We start from the raw sequence: 20,468 nt of genomic DNA on the forward strand, positions 1-20,468 counted from the left end.
GAATCTATTGAATCACTCATTTTTTTGCTTCTACTTCTTAGTGGAAAAGTAAATTTTACCCTTAAGCTTATCCTTCCCTAATCCTAACAAGAACTAAAACAGTAACTCACAGTTTAAACCAAATTATATCTGAATGGTTAAAATTCCACTGACACTGGTTTTCGTTCATTTTAACTTTGATGCCATTCATTCTTCGTAAAATATTTTGAGTTTTACAAAATATCTTACATCTTTTATCTTATCCTAACCCCAGCTCTAACTGGAACACCTTTCAGAATCCTAAGCCTACATATAACTGAATCATAATGATAATAGCAAGCTTCTATTTCACAAATATCATATCTCTTGCTCAGCGTGTAGGTCTAAATTTTACTTGCATTTTGAACCTAAATTTTTAAAGTTTTAAAGTGTTTTTCTATTTCATTTTCTATTTCTATTTTCTATTTCTATTTCTATGTCAGGTTTTATTTTTCATTAATTTTTAAATCTTATTTTTTTGTAAAGAGGCTTACAAAGGGATCACAATTACATGTGTAAGGTAATCCGTTCTTTTCTTGTAGAGCATTGTTAACCCCTTCTTTGTAGTTGTCCCACTATCTTTTCCTTCTCCCACCTCCCTCAGTCTTCCCTCCCGATGATGGATGTTGTAAAGTTCATTTTTAATAATGTGTGTTGTGAGGATCATTGTTTCAATGGGTCATCCTGTGTTGAACCTAAATTTTCTGTTACTCTAACCCTAATTCTAATTCTGTCTGGGCTCCTAATCCTAACCAAAATAATAATGATAGCTCAATTCAGAATTAACTGAAAATACTCAAGGTTTTGTTCCTCCTGTTAATCCACTGTACATCTTGAATTAAGTTGCAGTTCACATAAAGTTTTCCAAATTAAATTATATGTGCATATATAAAGATGTAATTTGATGTGAAATGCAGAAGATCTTTGGAGAAAATAATAATAAAAAGGAAATAGAGGGAGTATAAGCAAAAGTTTTAAATATATTATGGAAAGAGCATAATGAAAATGCCACTTCTGAAAATTAATAACCATTAACAAAATAACTAAAAATTAATAAATACATAACACTGCCTTCCAGTGTTCTTTTTTTTTGGGGGGGGGGTGGTCTGGTCGTGGGGCCTGAGCTCTGGGCCTGGGCATTGTCCCTCAGCTTTTCAGCTCAAGGCTAGCACTCTACCACTTGAGCCACCTTCCCAGCCCCCTTCCTGTGTTCTTTAAGAGTGCCATTTTTCTTTTGAAAGAAATACATTTGTTAGATAAACTTTGTTCATGCATAATTTAAATTGTTATTGGCTAATTAATTAACTTAATGAATAAAAATCAAATAAGATTCTATGATAAAAAATATAAACAATTACTTAGAAATTGCTTGAGAAAAAGTTATAGTAATGAGTTTTAGGAAACTAAATTTCTATTTCCTTACAAAACAATGATTTAGGGTTACTAATCTAGTATTTCTAGTAAGTTTAGAGAACATAATTGGCATGAAAAACAACAAATTGTACATCTTTTGTCTTGCATGAGTGATATTTTAAACATTGTCTTTTATTCAAATGTATACTTAGGTTTACTTTTAAAAATAAATGCAATTTTATCTCCTTTCAGAACAAGTACTTGCCCTGCAATTCAATGTATTACTATATTCAGATATTTGAATGCTAAGTTTTCTGTTTAATATGTGATCTAAATTTTCAGAATGACATAATTTTTGTATTTGTAAATGTCTAAGCTCTAGGATTTTTGCTTCATCCGTATAAATTATCTCATGAGGGTGTTGTGAAGGCTCCAGTAACCAGTGTGGTCAAAAACATTTCATAAATTCTCAATTTAAAAACTAATCATTTTTAGCCTTTTATTATATCAGTTCTTGTCTCTTCAGAGTAATTAAACTAAAATAAATACTATTTTAAACATTTCACTCACATTGTAAATAATGTTAACATAGTTCACAAAGAGACTCATAATTTCAAAATCACCATATTTGATGATCTTAGTGTGACGAATGTAGAGAGTATAAGAACCTTATACTCAATAATAGTTTCGGTTAAACTAAATTAAATCATATATCTGGATTTCTAATTTGGAGGTAAATCACATGGAAATAGGAAAATAATACGAAAAATTATTACTTTGGGATTATGTTTTTCCTAAAATTATTTTCTTTTTTTTTATTGTGAAAATACCGTACAGAGGGGTTACAATTACAAGGGCAAGGTAATGAGTACATTTCTTATCAAGCATTGTTGCCTCCTCTTTTGTTTTCCCTTCCCATACCTTCCCATCTCCACCCCCCCCAGGCCAAAGTTGTAAAGTTCGTTTTTCGACATACTGACTTCTCCATCTCATTGTTGCAATGGTTTCACCTGTATCCCTAAAATTATGAAGCAAAAATATCTCTAAGAAATATATTTTTTAATAAAATGTTTCAATCCTTAGGTAAAGGGAATTATGCTTTAATATATAATTTATCTCAAATTAGAAATTCTGCAACTAATCTAATATATGTTTCCTTGCACAAAATGCTGTGACTTCTAGTCTTGTCATGTGATTTTAATTATATTTTTTGTTTGTGACATGTTCCCTACTTACATTTATTACAAACTTCTATAATTTTACAAATCATGCCTGTACCCACTAATTTATGTAATTTAATATTCAAACAAAATTATCTTTTTTCCTGTCTCCCACAGGGAAGGATGAGGTGCTGCAGTATATTAAATGAAAGCACTCTAAAATAGAGTCGGTATGGAATGGAAATTTGTAACATGAGGATGGGATCATGAGCATTTTCTACTTGGCTGAACAGTAGAGTATTTTCCTACAGTACTTTCCTACCATTTAATCACACAGGGAAAGCCACAAAATTTGAAGTTCATATGAACGAATTACATTCCTAAAAGATGTGGCAACCTGCTCAAAAGTTCGGTCTTATCACTAGTACTTTGTGCTTGCTGGCTGATCTATTTCTCCATCATATGTTTCATATTATTAAGCATATTAATAATTCAGCTGTCAGTACATTGCAAGAGACTCCTGAAATCACATCTATTGCTGTGTAATATTCAACTGAGAGGAGAAACTTTAAATTGATCTCCAATTGCTCCCTTTCGCCTTCAATATACTAATAAATTGTCAAAACAATCGCGTTAGATGTTAGTTTATTTTCCCTATTTAATTAGAGATTAAGCAAGTGTTTTTCGTAGTAAAAAAATGAAGACAATGGTATCAGAGCTCTGATATGAGCACCTCCTCCCTAATAAGTATTGCTCTATGGACTATAAATATGGAAGCCACACTAAAATTCTTTATCTCTCTCTAACTCTCTCTCTCTCTCCACACACACACACACACACACAAACACACACACACATGCAAACACACACAGCTGCCACCCAGAAATATCAGAGATCAGTTCCATTCCTTTGTACTTATAGTTGATTGGTGTTTGCTCCATTGATTTTTCTTTGCTTCAGGATCTTACCTGGACCTGTATGTTTCCCTGAGATCAAGTCCCTTCTTTTTAGTATACTGTGTGTCTTTGTATGCTTCAGGCTAATTAACAGTAACCTGAATACAATATCTACAATCTTGACATTCAAGTCAAACTCCATGAACTCATACTATTCCAAAATACTAAATATATTGGATCTAGTGACCAAAAAAACATCCACCTTGTTATTTTAGTGGGAATTGACATCATGAAATAGAAGAATACTGATCAGGAACTGAGGTAAGAGAACGGGAGTATGTGGAAAAATGCAGAATATTGTATGTGAGTTAGAAATACAGAATCACCTTCTATAGGCCCATATATTGAAAACTTGCCATCTTATATTGAAAGCTCAATTTACATACACAGTTTTCTAGTTACTTTTCTTACCTATCATTTCTGATCATACATCCTCTTATGAATTTTATAGTATCTTTGAATATATCACATGATTTGCAGGTACTTATCATCTTAAGGAAAGGCAGTCTACTTCTACGTCTTACATTCTGTGTCAAACCCTTATTTTTATTTCCCTGTTTGCTGAAAAAATGTATTCCTGGAAACAGGATATTGACAGCAAATCTGGGTGTAATTTTCATTTTGTAAACTTCAAATATAATATAAACTTTGTATTGACTAGTCATTTTCTAATAATAGTGATATTCATGAACACAATGATTTGGTGCCTTTAAGTCAATTGAGAATTGATGTGGTAGTCCTTGTGTCTAATTGTCTTAACCATTATATTATTTATATATAAACATGTGCATTGCACTTTGATGTATTTATATGTAAAATAGTCTCCAGGGGTTTACGTTAAAGTGATAATGGGGGGGGGGGGTTCCAGTTCCAAACCTTATATTTCATTAAAAGTACTAGACATATGATGTTTACTGGAGCAATATAAAAGATGAGAACATATTTCTAAAGAGAATGCATTTATTGATTAAAACATAAAATAGAATAAAATAGGTTTCTTGCTTGAGACTGCATAAATTACATATAAATGTAGCTCAAGATGAGGTTCAGAGATAAATTCGTATTAATGTTACTGAGATTTATAACACAATATAAGAAATATAGGTATTTGAAGGAATTGGTCATTCAACGATGTGTAATGGATGAAGAATGGAATTGAAAATAGCAGAGGAAAACAATTCAACATGCAGATATTATGATTTTATAATATTAAAATGAAAGAAATGGAGCTTTTGACTTTCTGAAGAAGAATGTTTAGCCAGTAATTTCAATGTAAGGCATCAATTGTAATGAGTCTAAAGTCTTTTCCTCCAAGATATTCGTGAGTACTATACTCGTCCTCTGTAGAGTAAGAAGTGATTATTTTCATTAGCTTTGCTTAATATTAATTTACTTGTAGCAAATAGGTTAAAATGTCTTCTCGATTTCTCTCAATGTAATAACAAATATTTCTGTCTCTTCATAGAAACCTGAAATAACTACTTCAAAATAACACAAGCAGAAAAACAAAAATAACCTGATACAACCATCACAAATCCTAAATTATGTGAAAAAATCAACAATATATAAAATAAATCTGAGGAAGAGGAAAAACAATGGCAGAATAACAACAGAAAATTTCCCTAGCTCTCTCTAATGAAACAGAGTCCTAGCCGGTACTCCACTTCTAGAGGGTCACACCAAGACAACTATAATTATAGATATACAGCTGTAATTATAGATATAATTATAGACATAAAATTCATAAGATGATTTTATACTATCTTCACTAGAAAACAGAAATCTATGAAAACCTGGCCAGCCAGGCAGGTGACTACTGTGACTGTATTGACCAACATATTCAAAAGCTCATCTGCAATGTAGAAATAAAAGGGCCACGTGGAAAAAAAGTAGAAACAGAAGTGTGAATCAGAGAAAGCCACATCCATACACAGAGCTATTCAACATACCATTGGACAGTCCGAACTGTCATTGGAACCATAAGTATTAACATCACAACGTCTCACCATAACTGATTTATACTTCTGCACTTAATTGTATAGAAAAAACCTAATTCCAGAAAAACAAATCAAAACAGAAAACCAAACCAACACCTGGCAAATCAACCAAAAACATAGAGAGTCTATAATTAACATCATAGTTTCCCCAAGAGAAAACCTCCAAATGGACACAACCAATCAGAAAAAAATACAAGAAAAATTATGTCAAGGTACTTCAATTCACACAGTAAATAACCAGGCATTAGAACAGACAATCAAGGACCTAGAAGATATATCAAAATACATTACAAATGCTGCTGAAAATGTGATTAATGAAAAGAGAGAAAACCTCTACAAGGAAATTTGTGAACAAGATGAGACCAAACAAAGATTAGCAAAATAATTCGTGGAGTTAAGAAACAAAGATAAATAAATTCTGAGAAGTAAAGGGAGTCCAAGGAAAAAATGGATGCCTAGTTAAAAGATATGAGAGAAGGCAAAGCTAAGAAAACAACCTTTGCAACCCACTCAACCAAATAAAAAATGTACAGAAATTCCATACAATACCTAAAGCAAATCTTTAATAAAGAGATAGAAGCCCTAAAATAGGACCAATTAGAAGACAGGGAAATTGAAAACAAAATAGAAAGTCTCCACAGCAAATAAATGACATATAAGATAATCTCAGGGTCAAAGACAGAATAGGTTTAACAGGAAAGAGGAAATTATCATTTAGAACAAATACAAGAAATAAGATATGATATTTACAGAAGTACAAGACTCATTTAGAAATCAAATTTCGGGGAGGTAGGTATCAAGAAGGAGAAGAGCAGGAAACTAAATGGATGGGAAACATATTACAGAAATATAGCAGAGAACATGCCAAATATCCAAAGAGATAGGCTCATTCAGAAAAGAGAAACCTTTAAAACACCAAACAGAGAATTCTAGAACTGAACAATCAACCACTACATCAAAATACATTAGAGGATCATTAAGGATCAAGGAAAGAATTTTTAAAGCTGCTACAGAGAAAAGACTGATTATTTATAAAGAATATACAGTCAGATTAAATGCAGATTTTTAGCTGATATGGCAAAAAGGAGACCCTGGCATGATATACGACAAACATTAAATGTAAATAACTACCAATCATTAATACGGTCCCAAGCCAAACTCCTTAACATTTAAAGGAAATATAAAAATATTTCATTACAAAGCAACTTAAAACAATGTATCTCCACCAAATCAGCAGGATAGAAGTTAATCAAATATATCCTACATAGAGAAGATCAAGAAGAACAGGAACTGATTATGTAAAATGCTCCTTATCAAAGAACAAAGTAAATATATTAAAAGTAGATGAGGCACAGCTCCTAACAGCAGATGTATAACATAGCAAGACTATCAGGAAATTCTCAGTCTTAACTCTGTACATCAATGGACTTAAATTTCCAAATAGAAGACATAGATTAAATAGTAGTATCAAAAAACAAGTCGCATCCATCTAGCATCTACAAGAGACATATTTTATTGACAAAAACAAACACATACTCAAACTGAAAGGCTGGAAGATATATTTTCAAGCAAATGGACACCATAAACAGGCTGCAGTAGAATTACTAACATAAGATAAAATAGAATTAAATTAAAATTAGTACAAAGAGACATTACATATTGATAAAGACAACGCTCAATTAGGAGGATATAACAAGTCTAAATATCAATGCCCTGAATCCTGGAGCATTCCACATCATCAACCAAATACTACTTAACCTGAAAACACATCTCAACACATCATTGTCATCCATGAATGACCTGTCCAGGAGAAACTCAACCAAGAAACTTCAGACCTAAATAACTACATTGACTACCTAGCCCAAACAGACATCTACGGAATATACATTCATCGTCAGAATATACATTCTTCACAGCAGCTCATGGAAGATTCTCCAAAATAGAACATATCCTATGTCACTCAGAATTCTGTCCAAATTGAAAGAAAAATTAATTGAATTCCCATATCTTGTCAGAATGTAACACAATAAACTTAGAATTAAACAGCTAAAGCAAAAAAAAAAAAAAAATTTTTCAAACCCATGAAGACTGAATAACACGTTGCTGAATGACCAGTGGGACACTGAAGGGATTAGAAAACAACTGAAAGTTTCTGGAATTTAACAGAAATGATCACACAAAATACTAGCTTCTCTGGGACACAGGAAATGCAGTACTTAGAGGAAAATTTATAGCTCTGAGTGCCTACATCAAGCAATTGGGGAAATCTCAAACAAATATTTTTTTTTTTTTTTTTTTTTGTCGGTAGTGGGGCTTGAACTCTGGGCCTGGGCGCTGTCCCTCAGCTCTTCAGCTCAAGGCGAGCGCTCTACCACTTGAGCAACAGCGCCACTTCCGGATTTCTGGTGGTTTATTGGAGATAGGAGTCTCACGGTCTCTCATGCCCGGGCTGGCTTTGAACCGCGATCCTCAGATCTCAGCCTCCTGAGTAGCTAGGATTACAGGCGTGAGCCACCAGCGCCCGGCTCAAACAAATATTTTAATTATGTACCTCAAACTCCTTGAAAACAGGAGCAAGCCCTAACCCAAAGCAGTAGACAGAAACAAGTTTTAAAAAATCAGAAATAAATAAATAAAGACAAAATAAAACATAGAAAGAATTTTAAAAAAGAGTTGGTTTTTTAAATAAATTAACAGACTTGACACAACCATACCAAATCTGACTAAGAAGAGAACTTATATAGATAAGTAAATAAAAAATCCAGCAGATTGGGAGATCTTTACCTGCTCTGCAACACACTATGGCCTCATATCTCAAATATATTTAGAGCCCCAAAAGTTAACTCCCCCCCAAATAAAAACAAATCCTCAAAGAAATAACAACTCTCTTAATAAGTGGGCTAAAGATGTAAAGAGAGACTTCTCTGAAGAAGAAATATGCATGGCCAATAGACGCATGAAGAAATATGCAACATTTCTGGCCATAAAAGAAGTGCGAAACAAAGCAACATTGGGCTTCCACCTCACCCCAGTTAGAGTTACCATTATGAAGAGAACTAAAAATAACAGATGCTGGGCTGGTGGGGATGTGGCCAAAAAGGAACATTACTACAGTATTGGTGGAAATGTAAACTTGTTCAAATACTCTGTGAAGATGTATGGAAGTTCCTCAATTGAGCTCCCCTATGAGCCAGCAATGAGGGATCAAGAAAATGTCAAATACGTTCACAACAAATCTCTATGCTTCCATCAGAATGAATGGCATTGCCCCATTTGTAAGGAAATGGAATCACTTCGAAAATATAATAAGTCAAACAAGCAAGACCCAAAGAATCATGGGCCACCGATTTCAATCCTTTGGAAACACTAGAATATGTCTACAATAGTCACAATAGCTCAAAAGCAATATGCATATTACCATATAAAATGATGCTTATCGAAATGAGCTTCAAGAAATGGATACAAGATGATTGTATAGTGAGCTGTTTTTGGTTATTTCTATTTAGTTTTTACCTTTTGGGTAATTCCTTGTACTCACTTTTTTTTATTTCTGTACCCTTTGTCTTATACATGTTAACCTGATTCTAACACTATGTTAGACATGAACTTTACAACTTTGGGGGAGTGGGATGTCAGGGTTGGGGGAAGCAGGAAAAAATGGGGAAGAGTTAACACTTAAAAAAATGTACTCATTACTTATGTAACTGTAACGACCCCTCTGTATATCACTTTCATAATAAAAAAATAAGAGGACTAACTCAAATAGAGAAAATTAGAGACAAAAATGAGACAACACAACAGATATAAGCAAAATTGAGAATGTTATAAGAGAGTACTTTGAAAACCTTATGCCAATAATCTGGAGAATCCTGAAGAAATTGATGCTTTCCTATACTGAATCTGAAGCAAGAAGTAAAACATAAGAATTAATGAAAATTAAATGTCAATAAACCACTTCCCATTCCAGAAAAGGCTAGGACTCAATGAATTTACCATGAAATTAAGGCCTGCAAAGAACTTACAATATGCAGATCTAACTCTTCAATAGAATGGAAAGGGAAATGGAATTATCAAACACATTCTATGAAGATAGAATTAGACACTTCCCTAAATCACATAGGGACTCACCAAAGAAAGAGAACTCTTTGATAAGCATTACTACAGAACTTCTTAATAAAATTCTCACCAGCCAATTTCAGTAACTAACAAAAAAGCCATATGGTATGATCAAATAGGATTCATCCTAGGATACAATTTGATTCAATATTCTTGTCAATAACCATAGCACAAACCGTCAGCAGAAGCAGGGGTGAGAAACACATGATCACCTATATGGATATAGAAATAGCTTTTAAAACTCTCCAATACCCTTCTATGATTAAAAAAGTCTGAGAAGCTAGGAATGCATGGAACACTCCTCAATCTAATACAGAGTATGGTTATGATAGAGATAATTAGCATTTACCTAACGGTGGAAGCATTAAGACATTAAAATCATGAATGAGACAAGGATGTCCACTCTCTACTACTCTTCAAAATGGTAGCGGACTTTCTAGCAAGAGCAATTGGAAAGAGAAAAAAAAAAGGGGGGATACAAATAGGGAAGAAGTAAAACTATCCCTTTTTACAGATGAAATGATCCTGTATTAAAAGTCCTTATAGCTTCCTCCCTGAAGTTAGGAAAGGTGATGCTAACCTTCAGCTATGTAGCACAGTATAAAACCCACCAAGAATCGGTAGTTTTTCTGTTACCAACAATGGGAAGAACCAACCTGAAATCCAAAATACAACCTCATATGTATTACCCTCAAAATCTAATCTAATCTAAACAAAAAAATAACAACAGCAAAACTAGGAGTTAATTTAACTAAAAATGTGAAGGAACTCTACTGTGAAAACATTAAAATCTAAAAAGGGAAATTGAAGGAGATTCAAGGATATGGAAAATCTTTCAATGTTCTTGGGTGGAAGAATTAAAGTGTCAAAAACTGCAATATTGCCCCAAACAATTGACCATGTGATACTCATCAAAATCCTAAAAATATTCTTCAATGCAGTAAAGAAAGCAATCCAAATTTAATATGGAATTACAAAAGTACACATGAAACATAACACATAGAAATGAACTCATGGGCCTATAATCATCTTACACACACACACACACACACACACACACACACACACACACACACACACACACACACTGGAATTCTATTCACCCATCAGAAAGGATGACTTTTCACCAATATTAAGGAAAATGAAAGCCTTGGGAAAATTATACTAAGAGAAAAGAGAAAGGAATGCAGACTCCGAGCAATACAGATTTCATGGATTCATTCATGGTATCTAGAAGGTGCCCACAAATCTACAAGCAAACAAGACAGATTCTACCTCATCCCAATTAGAATGCCCATTATCAAGAAAACTAGCAATAGAAAATGCTGGCATGGATGTAACCAATTGGGAACTCTATTACACTGTTGGTGGGAAACTAAAATTGTTCAACCACTGTGGAATGCAGTACGGAGTTTCCTGAAAAGACTAAACATATATCTTCCTTTACACCCAGTAATTACCCTCATTGGCAGTAATCCAATAAATAACAAACAAGCTCAAATGAAAGCTGCCAGTATAACCATGTTCAGGGCCCAGGCCCAGAGTTCAAGGACTGGAAAAAAAGTTACCACTGCTGGTAATTGTTTCCACAAATATGAACCATTTGTCATAGGATACCAAATCATTCTATTTGCAGTAGCTAGAATAGGACTTAAATGTAGTGCTTGATAAAATCCCTTTTTTGTTGAATGTTAGGAAAAGATCCAAGAAAAGGGAGATTTTTGTTGTTGATTGAGGGGCTTGAAGTATGTGCTTGGACACTGTCCCTAAGCTCTTCAAGTCAAGGTGAGTGCTCCACCTCTTGAGCCACAGTGCCACTTCTGGTTTTCTGGTGATTAAGTAGAGATAAGAGTCTCAGGAACTTTCCTGCCCAGGTTGGCTTTGAACAGCTGTCCTCAGACCTTAGCTTCCTGAGTAGGTAGGATTACAGCTGTGAACCACTAGCACCAGGCTAAAAATGAGGGATTTTTAGAAAAGAAAATCCACCTCATCACCTGTTTCTAAACCTCAGATATAATTATTAGAACATTTCACTCTCTACTCATTTCATCAGACATTTGTAAATTTTCTCTGTTCCTTCATGTGGGAATAATGTGGTCAGTATTAACTCAGCTGTGGGACTGGATCAATTGTATGGTAATTGCTAGCACCTAAATCAAGAACTGTTAGATCAAAACAAATGAAGCCCTCATTTGGAATAATTATTTACTCTTTTTATTACAAATCTGTGCTTGATTATTTCCTAATGGATGTTGGACCTCCTAACCGAATGATGGCATTTTCTTTCTCTTCAGCCTTCTTCCACATGTGGTCAAATATTTAAGAATTCAAATATTTCCATTGCTAATTCATTAAGCTGACCTCTAAGAAAATGTGCATTTCTGGAATTTGGTTTACTGCCTTGTTCTTATATGTGCAGGCTTACTATGATTTATTTGTTCTGCAAAGAATTTTATTTTCCAACATTTGTGTGGCCAATTTTAGTCTCTCTGATCAGTCTTCCTGACCCTCTCTCTGGGGTCTCATTTCAGTCTACCTCATAAAAAATATATTGGTTATCAGCTAAATAACTCTCAGCTTCTCTTTTTTTGCCTGACTTCAAGTAGGCTGTCATAGCAGCCCTGACTGGCTGTACTAACTGGATTTTTTTGTTTGTTTGATTGTTTGATTTGTGTGTGTGTGTGTGTGTGTGTGTGTGTGTGTGTGTGTGTGTGTGTGCGCGCGCGCGTGCATGTGTGTTTTGTTTTAGAGGTCTAGGATTACTATTCAAGGTAGTAGTTTTCTGGGCCCCAGTGATTCCCTGGCTTAGGGTCATTTGGTTTTTCCCTGAAAGATACAAAAACAGGTGACTAAATTCCTGTTAAATTGTCTCAAAATGAGGAAATCTGGCATCTTTACAAAGCCATGAACAAGTCTGTAGTAATCCACTTACAGAAATGGTCTATCAAGATAACTTTTCAAGGTTGACTGTGAAAAATGTTCATTTTCAAGTAACCACCATAAAGCAGATCACATCTCTGGGAGCAGACTTTTGGAAGGGAGGTTCCCCATCCTTCCTTCTCTTTTGATAGATCAAACCATAATATTCTGCAGTTGTGGCCAGCATGGAGCACATTTTCCCAAGAATATTCTGTAGTGTAAAAGAGGACCAGCTATCAAAATAAAGGTGAAAATTCTTTTCTACCTCAGACTGATTTATCTTGCTTATATCTGTTGTTATTTCCATTACTTCTAACACATGGATAAATTATATTAGTATTAGACAACTGGCAAAGGATTAATGACAAAAAATTACTTTCATATATCCAATATAATAACTTAACCCAGTTATGGAAAATTAAATCTAACTGTAGAAACAATATCAGGAATATAAAATAAGCCTCAATGTGCATAATCTGGCCCACATACACCATCATCTACTCAGAAATTCAGTCTCTCTATAAATATTTATTTGGTACAAAATAATAAAAATTTAATTAATGAATATGACTTTTAAGTATCATCTGAAGTACTCCTCATGCATATAATTCTATATACTTGTATATATGTCACCTAGACATGAATTTAACATTCATGTAGAAATCAAATTTCCACAACTTAAACTGGATGAGAGGGGACATTCCCTCGTGTATTGTGTGGTATGAATTTTACCACAGTGCTAAATCCTTCCACCTAAAACCAAGTCATGTGAAATAATTTATTATTTGATGTTAAGATGAGTGTTAAGTGTAGAATACACTTTGAATTATTACATTAATTCACAGAAATAAAACAATAATGATAAATTATTTCTTTAAATTCTACTGTTTCTCAATTTTACAATTCATGAAATATATCATTAAAATTAATTTCACTTTCTTCTTTTCTATAGCTGCTAAAATTAAAATTTTATATTAAACATTCAATATTAAGAAATCAAAAATAAATAACATTATAATAATGATGTATTATTTAACTGTGATATGAATTATAGTGCTAACAAATTGTGATGTACACAACATTTAATAGAATTATGGGTAATATTTTTTAAACTTACCAGCTTGTTATTTGTTACCTAATTGTGTCATTTGTTATTCTTGGTCCAAGTCATCCATTCAACTTGCTTAGTTTTCTATTTTATATCTATTGGTTTGCTGATTGTGCATTTTGTTTCCCCTTTTTAATGACTGACATGAGGCTGAAAATCTGTGTGCTAGTTTATTACTTCCTATGTAAAAGTAAAATTTCTGGTCTCCACAGCTGTTTTACTGCACTATACTACAGTATTTCCCCCATCTGCTATCTCTTGTATTGCTGCTCTCTTAGATTTTATTTTTTATTTAAATTCTATTGTTAAGGAAAAGTACAGAGGGGTTATACTTACACAAGTAAGGTAAGGAATTCATTTCTTTTCTAACTTGTTACCCCTTCTCCAATTTTTCCCTCTTCTCTCCCAACGCCCCCCAAGATTATTTCCAACATATTGTCTTGTGAGTATCACAGTTGCATAGGTTACTCCTTTGTCCTTTGTCTCACCATTTTGTTTTTTCTCTTTCCATTTCCAAGTTCAGAACAACATATTTACAATACCCGGGCATCAGATTAAAATACAGTGTCTTCAGGCGATGAACTATAGGTGTGGAAAACACAAAAGCATAAAAACAAATCACGTAGTATATTAAGAACAACAAAAAGTTAAATCAACAAGTGTTGATTTAACTTTGACTCACCTTATAGAGTCATATGTACATAGCTATTGAGCTATTCTGCTCAACTATTAATATTATCCTTGATGTACACAATAATGTTCCCCTATTACCCAGTAATCCCACTTCTGGGCATTTACCCTAGTGACCACAAACAAGGCCACACTAAAGCTACCAGCCCAATTATGTTTTATCACAGTAGTATTTACCCTAGTTAAGATATGGAATAAACCCCGATGCCCCTCAGTAAATGAATGGATCAAGAAAGTGAAACACACACACACATACACACACACACACACACACACACACACACACACACACACACACACACAACAGAGAGATATACGTACATGCAATACTATATTTTCATCAGAAAAAAAGGTACCATTTCATTTTTAAGGAAATGGAAGATCTTGGAAAAAATCATATTAAGTGAAGTAAACTGGACAAAGAAACATAGGTCCCATGGTTTCCATTATTTGCAATAATAAGTTTACACCAAGGATAATATCATGTATTTTAATTTGACATTTTGTTCTATATTGAGCATGCAACATTATTGGTATAGTGTTTGTTATTATTTCTGCAAACAGGCAGGTATATTTAAAGAATTATGTTCATCTTATCCATTACTGAAGGAAGCACAACAAAAAGAGCAACCCCTACTCAGAAGAACAACTCCCACTTACTTAGCTTCATTCTATTTTTTTTTTTTTTTGTGAAAATACTGTACAGAGGGGTTACAATTACATGGACAAGATAATGAGTACATTTCTTAACAAGGATTGTAGCCTCCTCCTTTGTTTCTCCTTCCTATCCCTTCTGAACCTCCCCCCGCCCCCACCTAAACCTCCCTCCTTCCCCCCCCACCAAAATTGTAAAGTTTGTTTTCGACATAACGACTTGTATATTTCATTGTTGCAATGGGTCCACCTGTTTCCCTATTTAAACGATTTGTTTTTCCCCTTCTCCTCCACAAATTATACCGACATCAAATACAGTGAAAGCAGGGGTTATACTGTGGGGGAGGGACATACAAAGCAACAAATAACTAGTCTTATAAATGTGTTAGAAACAATCGCATGAAAGAAAAAAAATTGAATACATATCGTAGGGTTCATTTCCCTAACATCACCTTATCTGACTTTTCCTGCTTGACTCAGACATATACTAGATATTGCAAATAAGGGAAACCATGTAAGGCCAGTGTTGTCCCCTGTATCCTCATGTTGTACATTACAACTCTATACCGGCTCATCCTGTATATCTACTATCTTCTACATTGTGACCTAAATGCCCCAGCAATTCCACGTTGCTTTACTTTTTAAAAATTTCTCTCTTAATGTTTGATGTTGGTTTGTGTGTGTGTGTGTGTGTGTGTGTGTGTTTCTGTGTGCGTGTGTGTGTGTTTACAAAGATCAGAAGACAATATTTTTCTTCATTTAGAATACATTTTTCAGGTCATTGTAAGTTGTGGCTAATGGGAGAAGTCTCTTGCTATTTTAAGGATCAAACAGAAAAAGATATTTGTGCATGTACCACAGTTGCTTTATTAGTCTGTAGTTGAACACTGAACTTCGATTTATATCTTGGCTGTTGCTGTGAATGATGAGTACAGTGAACTGCAGATATATTTGAGTTACTCATAGAGAAATAACCACATGATTGGTGGGGCAGATGATATTTCAACTTTGAAGTTTTTAGAAAGCTGCATATTACTTTCTACAAGGAGAATACTAACCTGCATTTTGTTGAAATGTGTAGAAAATTTCCTTTTCTCCACACTCTCAGCATTATTACCTTTATTATAAGGTAATAAAGGGCAGGTTTTTATTATCTTCAGTACTCCAGACTGGCATTAGACTTAAATCCAACCTCCTATATGCTTGGAATTAAAAGCCTTTACCACCACACCGAATTCCTTTGATTTTTTTTGATAAAAGTTACAATTATTATGAAGTAGTATCATAGTAATTTTGAATTACATTTCTCTAATGACTTCTGCTGAAAAAGAATTAAACCAGCATAGAAGTGGTATTAAAGAACTTTGTAAACCCACTGGAATTTTCAGGGCTTTAAGGAGAGCATGTCTATTCAGAACTTTTGTCCACTTTTAATCAAGTTTCTTTTTAATCTCATCTTTAATCTTTCTATACAAAATCAATAATTAATTCAAGGTATTGGAAAGGAACAATATTAAGCAACTCCTAAGATTTTCCATTTTAAATAACATGATATTGCTTAATCATTTTCTGTTTATGCTTGAGACTATATAACTCACTTTAGTCAGACCTCTTACGAGGTTGTATGCATTTTATTTATTTCACATTGATTGTTCTTTCCAAAGACTGCGGGTCTAATTTCCTTATTTTCTTTCAGTCTCAAGTAGTTCAGATTTCAAATGAAGAATAAATGTACGGAAGCAAACAAAAAATAATATAGTTCCTCTCATCTGATGATGTCTTTACAAGAATGAGGAAAGAGTTCATCCAAGGACCTCTGATAGGACATCAAAAAGAGAATCCATTCTGCTAGGTCTTACTTAACTTTGCAATGTAACTTAAATGATGTAAAACACAATATAATGCTCAGATACTTTTATGTTTTATCAGTTTTGCACATTTTCATATGGACTTCACCTCAGTCTACAACATTCCTTCATTATTTTGTCCTGATATTTTTACACTATCAAGACATAAGATAACAAGTTTGAATTACTGCATGAGAAATAATCCACCTGGCTTCCTTGGAAGAAAAGCATGGTCAATAGATAACATTACTTCTGTTTGCTCACTATATGCAATGATTTCTGTAATACTTATCGCATTATTTTTAGTATTTTTTAAAAAAACTGCTGGCTAAACTTAAAAGTCATTCATGGAAATTTATGTTAAGTATTTCACAAGTTTTAATTTCCTTAATTCTTAAGATAACATTTTCTATAATGCTAATGTTATTGCCATTTTAGTGTTGGGAAAATTGTAATTAAAGGCAATAAGTGCATGGCCCAAGCACACACTGTGAGGAAGGAAATGAGTCAAAGTTTCCAAAAGTCTTTCAGCAATACACAAAAGGTAGGTAAAATCTCTCCATTCTCTTACACTCTCTATTCAATGTTCATATTGTCCAAGAAATAATACCATAGCAATTATTGGCCATGGTGATTGTTTTCTGTTACATTTTGTCTTCAACACAGACTGTGTTGGTGACATTGGGTTATCATGCACAGAGCTGAGCTTATAAGAGAGACAAATATATTCTGTCCCATTTTTCCAGGTTCCATTTTAAAAAGTACTAAATTTTTAAATATCATCACTTTCTTAAGAATCCTAAAAACGAAAAAAAAATCACAAATAATCACTCCAAAATGCTTTATAAGTAGGAGATGATAAAACAAGCCCCCGTGAAGTAAACTTTCTTCCACTTTTAAAATTATTCTGAAAGCCTTGTGCTGGTTGGTCACACCTGTAATCCTAACTACTTGGCATCTTTACTCAGGATCCAGAGATCTGTGGATAACAGTGGAAGCCAATCAGGACAAAATAAATTCATGAGATTATTTTTCAAAAATTTTAATGTTAGCAAAGGGCCAGGAATGGAGATGTAGCTCATATAGTAGCTCACCAATCTAGAGAGCAGGCCTAGCAAGACTTTGACGCCCTTTTTTCAAACTGTGAGCACACCAACATACATGCAAGTGCATGAGAACACGTGCACGTGCACACATACACATTCATTCAAAATACCTTCATATCAGTGTTTTGCATTAATTTCTTTGTTAGCCATATTATATGAGTAAAATAAAGGAAATAAACTCGTTCATCTCAGAACATTTTCATATGTTTTTTATTTTAAAAATACTGTACAGAGAGGTCACATTTACATGAGCAAGTAATGAGTACATTTCCTAACAAGCTTCGTTACCTCCTCCTTTATTTTCCCTCTACCGTCCTTTCCCGCCCACCTCTACAAGTACACTCCCCTCCCCACTTCCCCTGCCTAAATTGTAAAGTTCAGTTTTCAACATAGTGTCTTGTGCATCTCATTGTTACAATGGGTCAACCTGAATTTCAGTATTTCAGCATTTTGTTTTTTTCCTTCCCCTCCCCAAATTACAGGAGCGTATGTACAAGAGGTGGGCACACCAAATTCAAATACAGTGAAAACAGGGGTTATAGCATGAGGGAGAAACATATAAAGAAACAAAAAAAAATCACATAGCCTGTTATAAGTACGTTAGAACCATAGCAAGCAAGAAAGAAAAAACAGTTGTGTTCCTATTTGGGGGTTCATTTCCCTTAACAACATCTTATCTGGTCATATGTGCATAGATTTTGACCTTTTCTGCTTATCCCAGATATATTAGTTATTAAAAATTAGGGAAACCCTGTGACCTATGTTTCTTTGGACTTGGCTTACATCACTTAATAATTTTTTTCAAAGTCTTTCCATTTTCTAACAAATTGGGTGATGCCATACTTTCTCATGGAGGCATAGAATTTCATTGGTATAAATAGCACATTTTCTTGATCTATTTATCTGATGAGGGGCATCGGGGTTGGTCCTATATCTTAGCTATCTTAAACAATGCTGCAATAAATATAATTGTGATGGTAGTTTTGGTACCGTCTTGTTTGTGATCTTTTGGGTAAATGCCCAAAAGTGGGATTGCTGTGTCTTAGGGGAGTTCTATGTGAAGTCTTTTGAGGAACCTCCATACTACTTTCCAAAGTGGTTGAACAAGTTGACACTCCCACCAAGAGTGTAGTTCAGTTAACTTGTGGCCACATCCCCTCCAGCATCTGTTGTTGTAAAAGTATGGAATGGTACAGGAATTTGCCTGCCATCATTGCACAGGGGCCATTCAAATCTTCTCTGTATCGTTCCAATGTTAGAGTAGGTGATGCTGAATGGAACATAGAACATGTTTTATAAATAAAGTGTAATTGATTTTCTTAAACTAGACAATTCAACAAAAAGTAAGTTTAAAAGAATTTTCATGAAATTTTAGAGCCATATACTTCTTACATAAGCACACATTTAAGAATAAAATCAAGATGGACAGGTCAAAAACAAAATAATTCCAGATATTTGTTGTTCAAGAGATGTGTAGGAGGAGGAATTCAATTATTCTATACAAGGCACCTGTCATAATGAACACTGCAGCAAGTGTTAAGTTTAGTTAAAAGTTTTAATTGTTTAAATATATTTTGGGAATTTGCTTATATATGCTAAAACAAGGACTGTTTGGCAGGTAATAAAACTTTTCGTTAAAGTATTTAAGATTTGTGGTAACAGACATATGCTACTATGTATGTATATTTCAGAGTTTATATGAACATTACTAATGAGAAGTTGCCAAGTCTTTGTGTAAAGAAGCAGAATATAAAGAGTTAAGACTTTATTAACTACAAAGTTTCTGTTAAAACTATAGGGCTTCCTTATTTTATTTTATGTTTTAAAATTTTTTTGGGGTCCGGTCGGGGGCCTGAACTATGGGCCTGGGCGCTCTCCCACAGCTCTTCAGCTCAAGGCTAACACTCTACCACTTGAGCCACAGCGCCACTTCTGGCTTTTTTTTTTGCTTATGTGGTGCTGAGGAATCGAACCCAGGGCCTCAAGCATGCAAGGCAAGCTCTCTACCACTGAGCTACCTTCCCAGCCCCTGGCTTCCTTATTTTATATGTTAGCGAGGAACAAATGATGATATAAGACATATACAAATGATTAGATGAGACTTAAATAGTAATCTTAGTGGGTAACTTTAAAGATTACTCATAACCTAAAAACCTCTTGTTGAATATCATAACCTTAACCTGTTTTAAATGTACAGGGATATGAGAAAATAGTAAAATTTAATAGGTAATACCCTTCAAATACTGAAAACACTGATAATTATTTTAGTTTTTATTTTAATCATTAATATTTTGTTATTGGTTTTCCTTATTTATAGCATTCTTTTCCTTGTAGTATAATACAACTTTTTGAAAGTCCTCATTAGGAGGTACATTGAGAAGGTTACTGGGATGGCCAATCCATTTTTTATAGAGCATGTGAATTTACAAAGAGGAAAATTAAGAACAAAATATTTATTTAAAAAATGATTAAGTAGAGTCTGAATCAGTAGTGTTGATAAATATCCACACCTAAAACCTTAGCCCTAGGCTGAAGCAGTGGTAT

At 33.8% G+C, this 20,468-nt stretch overlaps 1 non-coding gene across 1 annotated transcript; it reads right to left on the reverse strand.

The window, feature by feature from the left end:
* Positions 1-19,100: 19,100 nt before the first annotated feature.
* LOC122126552 lies at positions 19,101-19,207 on the reverse strand. Its single transcript, XR_006150973.1, has one exon. It is a non-coding gene; the product is annotated as a U6 spliceosomal RNA (small nuclear RNA).
* Between the last annotated feature and the right edge of the window lie 1,261 nt (positions 19,208-20,468).

This window comes from Dipodomys spectabilis, unplaced genomic scaffold, assembly GCF_019054845.1.
Source record: "Dipodomys spectabilis isolate Male_0828 unplaced genomic scaffold, ASM1905484v1 ptg000284l, whole genome shotgun sequence".
NCBI classification, from domain to species: Eukaryota; Metazoa; Chordata; class Mammalia; order Rodentia; family Heteromyidae; genus Dipodomys; species Dipodomys spectabilis.